This window comes from Vulpes lagopus, chromosome 9 (assembly GCF_018345385.1).
Source record: "Vulpes lagopus strain Blue_001 chromosome 9, ASM1834538v1, whole genome shotgun sequence".
NCBI lineage: Eukaryota > Metazoa > Chordata > Mammalia > Carnivora > Canidae > Vulpes > Vulpes lagopus.
In genome coordinates, this window is record NC_054832.1 from 49,413,373 (window position 1) to 49,429,569 (window position 16,197).

The 16,197-nt window shown below is 36.3% G+C and overlaps 1 protein-coding gene across 6 annotated transcripts in view; it reads right to left on the reverse strand.

The window, feature by feature from the left end:
* The window catches only part of RALYL (RALY RNA binding protein like), a 709,315-nt gene that overhangs the window by 492,253 nt on the left and 200,865 nt on the right, over nucleotides 1-16,197 (reverse strand). Inside the window, exon 2 of one of the 6 annotated variants that reach the window (XM_041768616.1) lies at nucleotides 6,055-6,206. The exons of the other annotated variants lie outside the window; for them this stretch is intronic. The gene's annotated coding sequence lies outside the window, so the exon portion shown is untranslated. The remainder of the gene's footprint in view (nucleotides 1-6,054; nucleotides 6,207-16,197) is intronic. 6 annotated transcript variants of the gene reach the window in all.

Consider the following 16,197-nt stretch of genomic DNA (forward strand, 5'->3'; position numbering starts at 1 on the left):
AAAAGGTAAGGGAATTTTTTTTTCATTTACTATCATTACCATCCCCACCTTTATCATCACAACCACCACCACCCATGACTTCATATGGCCAAAGTGATTTTCAGAATGGGTGTATAACCCAAGGTCACAGAGGAACTGCAACTGGACTTCCTAAATCCTAGAAATTCATACTCTAACTGGAAAGAAGAAATAATAAGCACCTAAACAACACATACATACATAACACTTAAATATTCATACAGAATCCCAGAAGTGTTAATTCAGCTATTCAACTTGATACTATTTGTGTAGCCATTTAAGAATGCACAGAAACCAATGTTCTAAAGGTTACATTAACCTGTATCTGATAGTCCTTACTTAAACAATACACTGTGGACCAAATTTAGAATAAAACAGATGGTATATAGCTAACTGAACTTTTCATATTTTTTTCTCTTTTCTTTTAGGCACTAAACGGCACGGAATCATCTTGCTTCCTTCACATTTAATAAAAACCCGTAATTCTCTTGCATCTTTTTTCTAGCTTATCATCATTACAAGAACGAAAACCCACGTGGATCATTAAACTAAAATTTACAATAGTTTCACCCATATCATGGTTTCAAACAATATTCCACAAAAATAGACTAGTATGTTCAAAGTAACAATTCTATTTTTATTAAAACATTAACATCCAAAACTATCTATCTTTAAAACTATAGCCCAAAGGAAATATGAATCTTGTGAGATGAGTTGAAAATCTTAAAGTGCATGTAGGTTTCAAAAGTAAGTTCTAGAAATGATATTGGCAGCAGCTACCTTTACAACCAACATCTAGCAGGAGTCAAGTACTTCCAGTCCCTTAAAGCAGAGATCATCAGGCTGCAGGATAATGTTGATTCCTTCATTGTGTTTGAACTAGGGCAGTGGACCAATGATACCTGATCTTATTTCAGACAACTGGTATGCAGTTAATTATAAATTTTAAAAAAATTAGAGAAGTCCTGAAAGCTACCTTTATTTCTAGAAAAATCTCTATTGCCATTGGGTAGTCTATATACTGAAATTTAAGTCATGTATTCAAGCCACATTCAATCATAAAGGATATTAAAGAAGAGGTTTCAAAAAAAAAAAAAAAAAGAATAGGTTTCACAGGAGCTCCTGAAGTGAATTAATCATAAATGAATAAAGTTAGGTTGCAATCTCAGGCTAGTTTATCTCAAAGCATGTTTATCGTGGTGATGTCTTGGTGGGTGAGGATAAGTCATTCTTATTTCAATATTTATTGTCTATTTCTCTATAGGAGCATCACTTCAATATAAATAAAACAAAACAAAACCTTATCTCTGACTCTTTTCAAGGTCCTTTGCCAAATCTGATATGGAAAGCAGAAATGAAAAAGCGAGCAACATTTTTCTCAAGTTGCCTATGGCTTTGAGATTATTCAAACTTGCGTTCAAGAGAGAGAGATTACATAAAGGCCATCAAGAAGTAGGAAGATCTCTGAGGTTAGAGTAAAGTGAGAAATTTACAAAAGTGACTTCAAAAAAAGAGAGGAGATCTGAGCTGAGCCGTAAAAAACAAACAGGATTTCAACAGGGTATTTGGGAGAGGTACTTAAGGTAGAAAGCACATGAGCAAACCAAGAATGAAAATCCTAAAATCCTACTGTATGTTAACTACTCTGGAATTAAAATTTTTAAAATGAAAATCTTAATCAGAAAAGAAGTTAGCTTTATTATAGTGTTTTTCAAACTTCAAGGACATGATCCATTACAATATTTATCAAAAAGGATGCAACTGACCTTTGACATGAGAATTTTTCCCCATCTACAACAAGATGGTTAACAGTATCCCTGGTCTCTAGCTACTAAACACTAGAAACACGTCCCTTTATTCTTTTAGTTTTGGAGAAAACCCAGAATTCCCTCTTAGGTTTCCAAATACCCCTGGTGGTGAGTAAGCCTTCCCTATATGCAACCACTGAGTCAGGAAATTTATGAAGTTCATTTACCAATAGAAGGTAATAGAATGGAAAGAAGAAGGAAGGAAGGAAGGAAGGAAGGAAGGAAGGAAGGAAGGAAGGAAGGAAGGAAGGAAGGAAAAGGAAGGGTTACCAAGTAATAAAGGAATAAAGTCATAACTGACTGTTGACCTGTTTAATTTTAGAGATGACAGGGTTTGTTGTTGTTTTTTTTTTTAATTAATTTTTATTGGTGTTCAATTTACCAACATACAGAAAAACACCCAGTGCTCATCCCATCAAGTGTCCACCTCAGTGCCCGTCACCCATTCCCCTCCAACACCCGCCCTCCTCCCCTTCCACCACCCCTAGTTCGTTTCCCCGAGTTAGGAGTCTTTATGTTCTGTCTCCCTTCCTGATATTTCCCAACATTTCTTCTCCCTTCCTTTATATTCCCTTTCACCATTATTCATATTCCCCAAATGAATGAGAACATACACTGTTTGTCCCTCTCCGATTGACTTATTTCACTCAGCATAATACCCTCCAGTTCCATCCACGTTGAAGCAAATGGTGGGTATTTGTCGTTTCTAATGGCTGAGGAATATTCCATTGTATACATAAACCACATCTTCTTTATCCATTCATCTTTCGATGGACACCGAGGCTCCTTCCACAGTTTGGCTATTGTGGCCATTGCTGATAGAAACATCGGGGTGCAGGTGTCCCGATGTTTCATTGCATCTGAATCTTTGGGGTAAATCCCCAACAGTGCAATTGCTGGGTCGTAGGGCAGGTCTATTTTTAACTCTTTGAGGAACCTCCACACAGTTTTCCAGAGTGGCTGCACCAGTTCACATTCCCACCAACAGTGTAAGAGGGTTCCCTTTTCTCCACATCCTCTCCAAAATTTGTGGTTTCCTGCCTTGTTAATTTTCCCCATTCTCACTGGTGTGAGGTGGTATCTCATTGTGGTTTCGATTTGTATTTCCCTGATGGCAAGTGATGCAGAGCATTTTCTCATGTGCATGTTGGCCATGTCCATGTCTTCCTCTGTGAGATTTCTCTTCATGTCTTTTGCCCATTTTATGATTGGATTGTTTGTTTCTTTGGTGTTGAGTTTAATAAGTTCTTTATAGATTTTGGAAACTAGCCCTTTATCTGATATGTCATTTGCAAATATCTTCTCCCATTCTGTAGGTTGTCTTTTAGTTTTGTTGACTGTATCCTTTGCTGTGCAAAAGCTTCTTATCTTGATGAAGTCCCAATAGTTCATTTTTGCTTTTGTTTCTTTTGCCTTTGTGGATGTATCTTGCAAGAAGTTACTGTGGCCAAGTTCAAAAAGGGTGTTGCCTGTGTTCTCCTCTAGGATTTTGATGGAATCTTGTCTCACATTTAGATCTTTCATCCATTTTGAGTTTATCTTTGTGTATGGTGAAAGAGAGTGGTCCAGTTTCATTCTTCTGCATGTGGATGCCCAATTTTCCCAGCACCATTTATTGAAGAGACTGTCTTTCTTCCAATGGATAGTCTTTCCTCCTTTATCGAATATTAGATGACCGCACATTTCAGGGTCCACTTCTGGGTTCTCTATTCTGTTCCATTGATCTATGTGTCTGTTTTTGTGCCAGTACCACACTGTCTTGATGACCACAGCTTTGTAGTACAACCTGAAATCTGGCATTGTGATGCCCCCAGATATGGTTTTCTTTTTTAAAATTCCCCTGGCTATTCGGGGTCTTTTCTGATTCCACACAAATCTTAAAATAATTTGTTCTAACTCTCTGAAGAAAGTCCATGGTATTTTGATAGGGATTGCATTAAACGTGTAAATTGCCCTGGGTAACATTGACATTTTTACAATATTAATTCTGCCAATCCATGAGCATGGAATATTTTTCCATCTCTTTGTGTCTTCCTCAATTTCTTTCAGAAGTGTTCTATAGTTTTTAGGGTATAGATCTTTTACCTCTTTGGTTAGGTTTATTCCTAGGTATCTTATGCTTTTGGGTGCAATTGTAAATGGGATTGACTCCTTAATTTCTCTTTCTTCAGTCTCATTGTTAGTGTATAGAAATGCCATTGATTTCTGGGCATTGATTTTGTATCCTGCCACGCTACCAAATTGCTGTATGAGTTCTAGCAATCTTGGGGTGGAGGCTTTTGGGTTTTCTATGTAGAGTATCATGTCATCGGCGAAGAGGCCATACCACCCTGAACGCGCCCGATCTCGTCTGATCTCGGAAGCTAAGCAGGGTCGGGCCTGGTTAGTACTTGGATGGGAGATGACAGGGTTTTGATTAAGCACACAATCTCAGTGATTAGCAAGTTTCATATTTTATCTGCATATCCATTGGAAAGAAGTATAAAAGTCACACACCCGACTTCATGAAAATTAAGCATCAGAGAACTTAAATAACTTATCAAATTAAAGGATGGCTATTACAACTAAGATGAGCTATTACAGATTTTTGAGAAGGAATAGCTTAATTGCATATATCCAGAAGAATTTTACTAATTCATGAAAATATATTTCCTTAAACAATCAGACAAATAGTAAATATTTTCTCACCCTTCTCCATTAGTTAACATTTAAAGAATGAAAATCCCTTCAGAGAACTTAAATCAATGGTACCTCCATAGCTTTTTCTTACAGGGTTTAAACATTTTATCTTTAAGTTTTATATGGAGGGATGCCTGGGTAGCTTGGTGGTTGAGCATCTGCCTTTGGCTCGGGGCGTGGTCCTGAGGTCCCAGGATCGAGTCCCGCATGGGGTTCCCCATGTAGAGCCTGATACTCCCTCTGCCTGTGTCTCTGCCTCTCTCTCATGGATAAACAAAAAAAAGTTTTATGTGTAGTACTGGCATACACTTCATCCCACATCCCTTAAAAATGACCTAAGTCTGCCTTAAAATATGTCTTGTACAATTGCAGACCAAATACAAGGCTGGTGTTAGAAGTATTGCCTAGCTCCCTTCAGCAGCTGCCATCTCTCTCATATTCATAGCCATAAGACCACTGGTGCTGTAGGCTGGATCTTAATACATTCTTCTAGCCCCTTTAATTTATGTCCCTCCTCAGAACTCAACTTTCCCCTTGACTTTTGAGTCTGAACAGTCTTCTTATTTCTGTATCTCCCCCAGACTCAGACAGGAAGCTCCTTCTTTTGTCCTGACACCAGACAGACCACATGACCGGGTAAATGGGTAGGTATCTGGCACGCAAGAGTAATTATGACACTGTAGTTCTGCCGTTTGCACACTTACAGTCTCTGATAAAACCTGAATAAATTGAAATGAATAAAAGAATAATTATGTACATAAACTAATGCCTTTGAAAGCAGTGTAGCTTTCTGTAGAGTTTGAAACCGGAGGCTGAAAGCTGAAAACAGTCCACAAACACGTTAACAAAGCTGTCCAGTCCAGTGTATATTTTTAATGTAAATGGATTTAAATTCATTCATTATACTGGGTAACTTCATAAATCTATGTTCTTACACGTTTGAATTTGTAATCACTAGCCGAGTACTGAAGAGCATGGACTTTGATGTCAGACAGACTGATTCAAGACTGTGCTCTGCAAGTAACTTTCTAGGTATAGGATGGGATGCTACAAAAACTATATCATAGGGTTACTGTGAGCGTTCCCATGGATGATTCATGTAAAGTACCTAGCACACACTCTAGCGCACAGTAATTATTAAATATTAGTTCTTATCATTCTTTAGTAAATGGAACTCCTGCTGCTAAAAAAATCATGTTAGAGCAGAGTATGTGAATAAAACACTTTGCCTAAAAGCAGTACCACCTGGACATAATTTCATGAACATAATTTTATGTAGACTGCTTTAACAGAAACTGACATTAGAGAAGTGAATTTTAGCAGACGACAGAACTATAATAAGATTTCCTTGGATTGGTTTTTAAATGTGCTACGTTGCACTCAACCAATTCTGCCCATTATTTCCAAAGCAATGTAGTTTCCAGCCATGTGTTACATATATCAGTTTTTCAGGTATGTAAACTCCACGAGCTAAGTGTTTAAAAGTTAAAAATAAGACACAGAATCCAAGGAAGAGATGACTACTATGAAAGAAAAAAATCAGGCTTACCTTGAGTTATATAAAAATGAAATGTTTCCTAGGTCCTCTTAGCTTTCACATTATTTGTTGAAAGAAGAACTCAAAACTTACAACCTCATTTTATCCAAGAGAAACATGCAGGCTAATGTGTGTTTTTTTGTTTGTTGTTTGGTATATATTACCTGAAAAATAATAGAGATTAATAATGCATTGGCAAGGTTAAATAAAAAAGGGAAACTTTACCTTGTAAAATCAAAACATGTTCTGTAAACTGAGAAGTGGATTAGAATGTTCAAAGTGCTTGGGGACCAAGAATTCTGTAAAGTCTGATTTATACCACAGGCATCATAATGCCTACCTACTTCAGAATGACAAATAGTACCAAGCTGAAGTCGCAAACAGCAGCCCCAGAGCGTTAACAGCAAATGTCTTCCATCTTAATAGCTGAGTCTATGCCATTCTGTACACTTAAAATTCTGAGCATTTAACACTTCTTGTTGCATCTAAATCCAGATACAAAAACCTTCAAATCAAACTATTTACCTCAACTGAAATCTGCCTTGAATAATTCATAAGAAGGAAGAAAGATGGCAGTGAAGAAAGCCAAAGAGAGTTTTAATGAACTCTAGAGTTTCAAAAATAATGGCACAGAAGTTATTACAGCTTTTTCCCCTCCCCTGTAAAATAGACTATAGGTCAGTCTAATACCAAATACTCCCAGAAAACAGAAGGAGCAATAAAGGGTTCAGCTTTCTGCTTGTCTGCAATTGATATAGTAACAGCACCACACAGATTATTACCAGGAGAGGCTCTCTTGGAATGTGTGACAGTCAAGGAAGCATCTAAAGTATTCACATTCAAATATTTTACTTTTATGTTGTTTCTTAAAATTCCTGTGGTATCTGGAGTCTCCATTAAAAAGAAAGTATGAAAATCAGTAAATGTAGTGGCTCTGGCCTAGGCTACACCAGCACCTGCTTTTATGTGGCTTTGCCACCCTTGAAGACTTATTTGACTTGATGGGTAGAATTTGCAGCTATCCTACCTATGTTTCCCTGGAAATAATAAAAAGGTTTCACATTCTGCTCTAATAAATAAGCATCTCTTCAATGATTCATCTGGTGAATGAACCTAGGATTTTTATTAATTTTTTTAAAGGGGGCCATTTGAAGGGTTACTGCTATGCAGGTTTTCATTAGTCTCCTATTGCTGCTATGTAACAAATCATCACAAACTGGGTAACTTAAAACAACACACATTTAGGGGCGCCTAGTGGCTCATTAAGCACCTCCCTTTGGTTCAGGTCATGATCTCAGGGTCCTAGGATTGAGTCCCATGTCAAGCTTCCTGCTCAGTGGGGAGTCTGCTTCTCTCTCTGCCCCAACCCTTGTTCCTGTGCATGTGCGCTCTCTCTCTCTCTCTCTCTCTCTCTCTCTCAAATAAATAAAATCTTTTTAAATACTCACAAATTTATTCTCTATAATTCTGGGGGTCAAAAGCCCAAGTCAAGTCTTCTGGGGGCTAAAATTGAGGTACAGACAGTACTGCATTCCCTCTGGAGGCTCTGAGGACAATTCTGTTCCTTGCCTTTTACACCCTGGAGAGGCCGTCCACATTCCCTGGCTGGAGCCCCTTCCTCCATTTTCAAAGTATATCATTCCAACCTCTGCTTCTGCATCCCATCTTCTTCCACCTTTGATCTTCCTTCCCTCTCATAAGAACCCTGTGATTACACTGGGCCCAACTGGATAATCTGGGACTATCTGTCATTTCCAGATCCTTAATCACATCAGCAAAGTCCCTCTGCCATGCCAAGTAACCTATTCACAGGTGCTGGGGATTAGGAGGTAGACATCTTTGTGTGCTGTAAGGTAAATGCTTAAAGGAAATAAATTTACATATTAGATAATAGGCCACATATGGCTTGATTATAGACAAAAACAGAAGACAATCTCAGTAATCCTAACAGGACCAATTTTTTTCTAAGTGATAGTTTTTAAACCATGTTTCATAAAACTCTAAAAAGCTTAATGACAAACTTTAAAAATACATATAATAAGTGTATGTAAGTTTCTGAGTTGCTATTCTCTGTTAATAAAGAATAATGGATGCAAATCAAAACTTCAATGATATATCACGTTATACCAGTCAGACTTAGCTAGTATCAAAAAGATAAGAATGATGTGGAGAAAAAGGAACGCTTGTGATGGTAAGAATGTATATTGGGACATTCACTGTAAAAAACAGTATGGAGGTTCTTCAAAAAGTTAAAAATAGAAATACCATATGATTCAGTAATTCCACAACTAAGTACTAAAAAAAAAATTAAAACACTAATTCTAAAGACATATGCACCGCTATGTTTATTGCAGCATTATTTACAAGAGCTAACATAAGGAAGCAACCTAAATGTCCATCCACAGATAAATGGATAAAGAAAATGTGGCGTATAGACACAATGACATATCAGTCTTAAAAAAATGAGACCTTGCCATTTGCAACAATATGGTAGTACCTAGAGTATTATGCTAAGTTAAGTAAGGCAGACACACACAAAAAAACAAATATATGATATTCTGTATATGTGGAATCTAAAAAAATAAAATAAAACAGACAGACCTATAAATAAAGAACAAATAAGATGATGGCCAAAGGGGTGGTGAGTGGGTGGATGGGCAAAATGGATGAAGGGGAGTGGCAGATACAGATTTCCAGTAATGAAATCAGTAAGTGATGAGGATGAAAGGTCCAGCACAGGGAACAGAGTCAGTGGTACTCTAATAGTGTTGTGTGCTGACAGATGGAGCTACACTTGTGAGCACAGCATAACATATAGAGTTGTCAAATCACTACATGTACACCTGAAACTAAGGTAACACTGAGATTCAGTTATATTTTTGCAATAAAAAGAGAGAGAGAGAGAGAGAGAGAGAACTAGGCATTTCAAATATAGGTAATATCAAAATATCTATATCAAAGGAATTTTCATTCTTTGTTTGTGTGTACTCACATCTGCCTGTTATTTCCCCTTCTGGTCTGCAAGTGCTTGGATCCCTGGTTATGTTTAATGTTTATTGAATGGACTAAAAAATGAATGAGTGAATGAATGAAACTATTTCAGATGGTTATACGTTAAAAGGCAAAAATCAACTTTATTTTTCCAGATTTTTAAAGCAAAATAAATTGCTGGTTGAAATATTAAATGCAGACCTAAAATTCAATCAACTTCTAAGAACTAGGGATTACAGGTGCCTGGCTGGCTCAGTTGCTAGAGCATGAGATGCTTGATCTTGGGGTTGTAAGTTCAAGCCCCAAGTTGGGTGTAGAGATTACTTAAAATCCTTAAAAAAACTTTTTTTCTAAGATCTATATAAATGCTTTTTTAGACAAGCTTCATTTCAAATACATGACAGTATTTTCTAAAAGAAGTCATCATACAAAATTAAATAATAAATTTCAGGTATAGTTTATCCACACAAAAGGAAAAAAGAATGAATGAATAATAAATAAATAAATAAATAAATAAATAAATAAATAAATAAATAAATAAACAAGGCATAGATAATCTATAATTATTGAATAGTTTTAAATAGTTAGATTTTAACTAGCACAGTAATATTCATGAGTGTTCTTTTTGAAAATGATAGCTTACAAATGGTCTAATGGTGATTTTAATAATTATTTAACTCTAACTTACTTTCACAGTTTCATCAAAATAGGCATGAAATTGAAATTGAAAGCAAAGTACAGGAACATAGTTTCGGTACCTCATGATTCTTTATATATTTCATTTAACATGAGTCAGATGACTTAGCAATAAGATAATGAAGGTACTTAGAGCAAAAAACTCCACCTTTATCACTGCTCAATATTAATGCAAGTCTAAAAGTGACCCCTAAAACTGAATTGCAGAGAAAGAGATTATTTCTTATTCTTTGAATAAAATGTGTCACCAAACAAAAGCATTTAACAGCTTGCTCAGATTTTTTTTATAGTTATAAGTATACAATGCTTATCAATATGGTATAATGAAATCTTCACAAAATATAAGTATGATGCTTAATTACTTAGGATAAATCTACAAATATTTTGACTTTGAATTTTAATGACTTAATAACAAAATATACTTTCTTTGATAATTCACCATTATATACAAAGGATTTCCACAAAAAGAAAAAAGTAGGTCTAAATACATTTTTCCCTGGGGCCCCTGGATGGCTTGGTGGTTAAGTGCCTGCCTTTGGCTCAGGTCATGATCCCAGGGTCCTGAGAGCAAGCCTTGTGTCTGGCTCTCTGCTCAGCAGTGAGCCTGCTGCTCCCTCTGCTTTTGCTCTCTATCTCTCTGTCAAAATAAATAAATAAAATCTTTTTTAAAAAGAAAAGTTTGCCCAAGCCTAGGCAGATATCTCTGAACAGGGCTTCTGGTGAATAAATTTAAATTAAAAAAATTTATTTTAATTTAATAAATAAATTTATTTTAATTTAATTAATTTATTTTAAATTTAATTAATTAATTAATTTTTCCCTAAGTGAACAATTCTTAGAAGTACACAAAGAAAATAGAAAGTACTACTTTAAAAAAATAATAGCATTTTCTAATTATTCTCCTTAAGAAACATAATGAAACTAAGTTCGTTTTTATTTTGGTTCACAGATTTAGCACAAAATATATTTTTAATGGAAAGATCAACATTATTCAATTCTGCTTGTTAAAGCAATACATGTTTCTGGCAAAGCATTCAGCATCATTGAAGAAAATAAAAATCATAACCCACAACCACTGTCCCCATATAATGCATTCTTATCGACTGTTATCATAACCCCACTTTTTCTATTGGAATACCAGTATTTATTTAATGACCATGCCCATGGAAATTAAGCTTTATGCATTCTTTGATTCTGTCTTTGTTGTCATATTTTATTTCCACTGCAACCACTGCTGCATTTCCAACAAAAAGGTAGAATGAAAACATTGAAAAATATAATTTTCAGGGGAATCTCTGGGTGGCTCAGAGATTTGACGACTACCTTTGGCCCCAGGGCGCGATCCTGGAGTCCCGGGATCGAGTACCGCGTCAGGCCCCTGGCATGGAGTCTGCTTCTCCCTCTGCCTGTGTCTCTGCCTCTCTCTCTATATATATGTCTATCGTGAATAAATAAATAAAATATTTAATAAAAATAAATAAATAAATAAATAAATAAATAATAAATAAATAAAATTTTCTATGTATTTTTTCAACAAATTTTTGGAGTTATTTTCAATAACTTGGGATTTGAAGCTGAAAATACGTGAGGATTCCTATGACCAAGTATTTATACTTGTTTTCTTTTTGAAGAAGAAATGTCAATATAACTAGTTCTAAAAAAAACTTAAATTTAATCTATAAATGAAATAATTCATCAGCAGCACCTGCATTTTTCTTTACAACAGAAATTCAAATAATGACATTTTATTAGTTTTCTGTTGAATAACATTTAACATATTAACAATATTAACATGATCACCAATAATCCTTATAAATATCAAAGAAGCTAAAAGTGCATGTTGTATCCTAAGGTAGAATCTATTTATAGAGAACATTCATATGAGGATAAATTATTTTATTTAAATGCATCATCTTCCCTTTTTGAAGCTGATTATGAAATAAAAATTCCAAGAATGACAAATATCAATGATGAAACACTTAAAATTAATTACTGCAAGAATGTTACCTCAAACACTTTTTCTCAGGGATGTTAAGTTTAAGTGTATTAATCTTTTCCCTTTTAATTTTTTTACTGAAATACAATTGATATGTAACATCATATTTAAAGATACTAACCTTAATTTATAGGTCACTTGCTAAAATGCTCTTGTTCTAAAAAAAATATTGAATTCTTAATAGGATCATGTGTTAATTTGGAAGTTAGCTAAGCAGTTTAAGAAGTAAATGTATTTTTTTGTTGTAAATATATTCCTTTTATGTAGTTATTGCTTTGTTGTACATAGATTTGTTATTTATCAATTAAAATACTTCCCTTATGCTTTGATATTAATGTTTGCAATAACTATACTAACTGTTCACAAATTCAGCAAGCCTTGAGAAAGATGTTTGACCTGGTTATACGCATCTAGATTAGGGCCTAGGTCAGGATGCTTATGAATTAACTTGAGGTAAGAATAGCATCTATGGATTATCTTCAGTGGAAAAATTTTCTTCTGGATGATTGACTTGTTTTATGCTTATTCAGGTTTGTGTGATGATTTATAACCTAGCAAGTGTATCCAGAATACATGCTTTGGAGGCCTTGCGATCACGTTATGCAGGGAACATTTCTGGAAACTGAGAAGCTTGGAACATGCAGGGGAGGAGAGAATACAAAGGGAGCACGTGCATTGTCTTTCGATGTAAATTAAAGGCAGGGCTTGCATTTGGAAGTGAATATCACTTGATTAGTAAGCCCCAAGTTTTTCACCTAAATTCAACAAGGAAGAAGTTTCAGAGATGTAGATTTCAGGTCAGGAATAAGATTTGTACAAGGATAATAGAAAAAATATAGTTATAACCTTTATTGAATGCCTGCTATTTGCCAGATACCGTGCTCGGAACTTTACTTTCATTATTGTGTTTAATTTTCACAGTGACTTGATCATCATGCATGTACCATTTTATGGTGAGGGAACTAATTTTTAATAATTTTTTAATAAATTTCCAGCTCTCTGACTAGAAGTCATAGAAGCAGAAGTTAAAGAGTCTGGTTATAAAGCCTGCACTCTTATGTATGTACTTTTCTGTAAAATAAAAAGAATTAAAGCACCTGCTGAGTGATTCCTTGACGGATTAAGCCCAATAGTTGAATCAACGAGGCTCCTGTGGGAAACAGTTTTTAAGATGTCTGACAATGATACCTGCCTCCTAGGATCGATGTCCTTGTTAGTTCTAATGAGTAAATTCTTTCTTTCTCTTTTTTTTTTTTTTGTTGTTGTTGTTAAGATTTTGTGTATTTATTCATGAGAGACACACAGAGAAAGAGGCAGAGGAGACAGAGGCAGAAGGAGAAGGCTCCCCTGTTGGAAGCCTGATGCTGGACTTGATTCCAGGACCCTGGGATTACTCCTTGAGCCAAAGGCAGACGCTCAACCACTAACCATCCAAGTGCCCCAAAAAACTTCTCTCTAACCAAGGGTATGTGACCATGTTGAGGGGATATCATTTCTGTGTTTAAGTTATAAAAGGTTGTGACTTTATCTTCCAAGCTGACTCTATTATCTTCTCTGTCTGCACTCATTGATGAAGGGGTCATATTGGAAGGGGTCACTTGACAAGGAAATGAGAGCGGCTTTCCAGCAGCAGCCAGCACGTAACTGAGGCCGAGGTGAACAGCACTCCATGTACTGTATTCAGCCAACAGCAACGTTAGTGAGTTAGGAAGCACACCTTTTACCACTTGAGCTTTTAGATGAGATCCCAGGCCTGGTTGACATTGTGATTGCAGCCTTGTAAGACATCTTAGAACAGAAGACCCAGATAAGCCGTGTCTGGATTTCTGACTCACAGAAACTGTGATGTGATAAATGTGTGTTGTTTTAAGTTACTAAATTTGGGGGCAATTTGTTACACAGTAATAGATAAGAACTAATACACTTCCCCAAGGCAAGCATTATGCCTTGACTTAATGTATCCAGCAACAAGCGACTAAGTGAAGAGTGAATGAAGAGTGAAGAGTGAATGAAGGAAGGAAGGATTACACTAAATGGTGCTTAAGATCATTTGAAACTTAATATTTTATTATGCCATGTAGAACATAATTAAAGTAGAATATTTACCATGGTCCTATTCAATTTATCAGAAAAATAAATAAAAATGAAAATCTAAATTCAATAATAAATATTTTTTTCTTTTTCTCTTCCCCAGGTTTATTGAACAATAATGTAGATACAAAAGATTCGCCCACTATATTATTTGATGTATACTATTTGATACATTTGGGAAGTGGAAAATATTCATGTAACCACCACCACAATCAAGATATAGAACATTTTCAACTCCTGAAAGTTTCTTGTGCTCCTTTGCAGTCAATCCTCTCCCTCTCATGCAACTACTGATGAGCTTTCTCTCACTATAGTTTTACATTTTGAAGAATCTCATATATGGAAATATATTTTTAAGTGTCTGATATGTGGTATTAAGTGCAAAAATATCAGATCATATAAAATAGCTATAGCTGTTTTTAATATTTCTGTTTTTCACACATAATTTTATATGTACATCTCTTCAATAGGTTCTCTCTATAAATAAATAATATCTATAAGAAAAGGACTAAACATTTCCAATGGCATTTTTACTAATTGATCTTTAATAAATTAACCCGAGAGAACAGTTTCTAAAATTCCTAAAAACATCCCTGAGATTTATCCAGATTTTCTTCCCATCTGAACATTGAGGGAAAAAGAATAACTATTGTACAGTATTACGCTATTCTTCAGTGGCCATTTGCCAGTATTTTTTCACTTAAAAGCTGAAAGAAAGTTGAGGCTATCATGAAGCAGGAAAGGATTCTATTCAAAGTTAGAATTCTCTAGATTTTGCTACAACTTAGCTCTTTTAAATTGGTTCTTTCTGATTAAATTTTCAACTCTGACACAATCAGGCTTCTTTTGAGAGCCGGGTATTTCTCCTAGTTGCATGTAAGAGACATGCAGTCATCCAATAAAAATGCTAAAGACATTTTCTTGAACATAAGGGTTGATGATGGATGGATGAATAACAGGGAGACCTACACAATCAAACCACTCAACAGAGCTCAACACTGGCCACCATTTGCTAGGAGTAGTTGTATCAGCTGAGTTTGGATTCCTACAGTCTTTCATTTAACAAGTATTTATGGAATTCTCACAATGAGCTAGGCGCTGCTTTAGCTCCATCAAAGATTTCTTTAACTGGCGGGAAATTACCAATAGTTACCAGCACAAATACAAGAGTCAATTAAGTTGGATAACCCTTGTTACGTCTACAGTATCAAACCTCCATTTTACATTGTAAGTTATCTAAATAAATCCCAAAGAGTGCCATCGCTGTCTATCTCAACTTAGAGGTGCCTTTGGTAACCATTTACAATTGAAAAATCACATTCTGAAGTAAACAGTACAGTGAACAGAGCAGTCAGTTTGGGATTACACTAACCTGATACAAATGAGGTTTGGACTTTCACTAAATAAGTTTGGTGGCCAGAGGAAAGATAACCTGCCTTCTAGAATCATGGTTTTTTCAGATGTAAATGAGTGCTTTAGATATACAAAGGTGTGGAGCAGGGCTTTTTCTGTTGTTTCAAATATTTCAGCTAAAGCCCTAAATGGTGAACAAGAGAAAAGATAGTGAAGAGCAGCTGCTCCTACCTCTCCTAGGGTTTCCTAACAAGCAGCCTAACTGGCCACTGACATGACACCTCACCTGGCCTGTCAAGAGCAGAATTATGGAGTGCATTAAGGGCAAGTCATGGAGGCAGTGAGACGTTATCTAAGGGAGGGGTTTTGGCTTATCTCCTCTCGTGCACCCACATTCCACATACGTGACCAAGGGTATGAGATCTCAGATGTCCAGAGCTAGGAGATCTCAGAGTAGTGAGTAGGGCACTTCTGAGACAAAAGACTAGCAGTATTCGGATCACAGGCTTGGGAACTGCACAAATGCAGAGGCCTACTGCTGCATGACCACCGTGAAGAAGGTCTGCAAGGGGCTGACATGTGGCACCTGGAGTTTGGAGGCACTTGTGAACATTGACACCTGTCCCTTTCTCTCCTGGAGAATGGAGAAAGCAGGATGCTGACTGGCACAGTCGACACAAGCAGAGCAAGCGGAGAGGACAGCAGAAAGACAGACAGATCTATATCCTGATTCCTGACACGACAAGAATGCTTGCACCTCCTGTGAGCTCAGGGTATACCACAGAATGTAATCCGCTATCTTTATGGGATCTCCTGAGAAGAACCACCTGCCAAAGTAGGAGAACCGGGCAAAAGGGGGCTGTGGGATTGGCTGCTGTGTGCTGGCTCTGGGTGAGAGCTAGACCGCTTCCATCCCTTGTCCAAAAGCTGGGGTCCCAGGTAGTGGTGGCACAGGCGGAAAGGCAGGGCTCTAAAGGGCCTACCAGCACAGCCCACAATGCAGCCAGCTCCTGCCAATGACAGAGGCA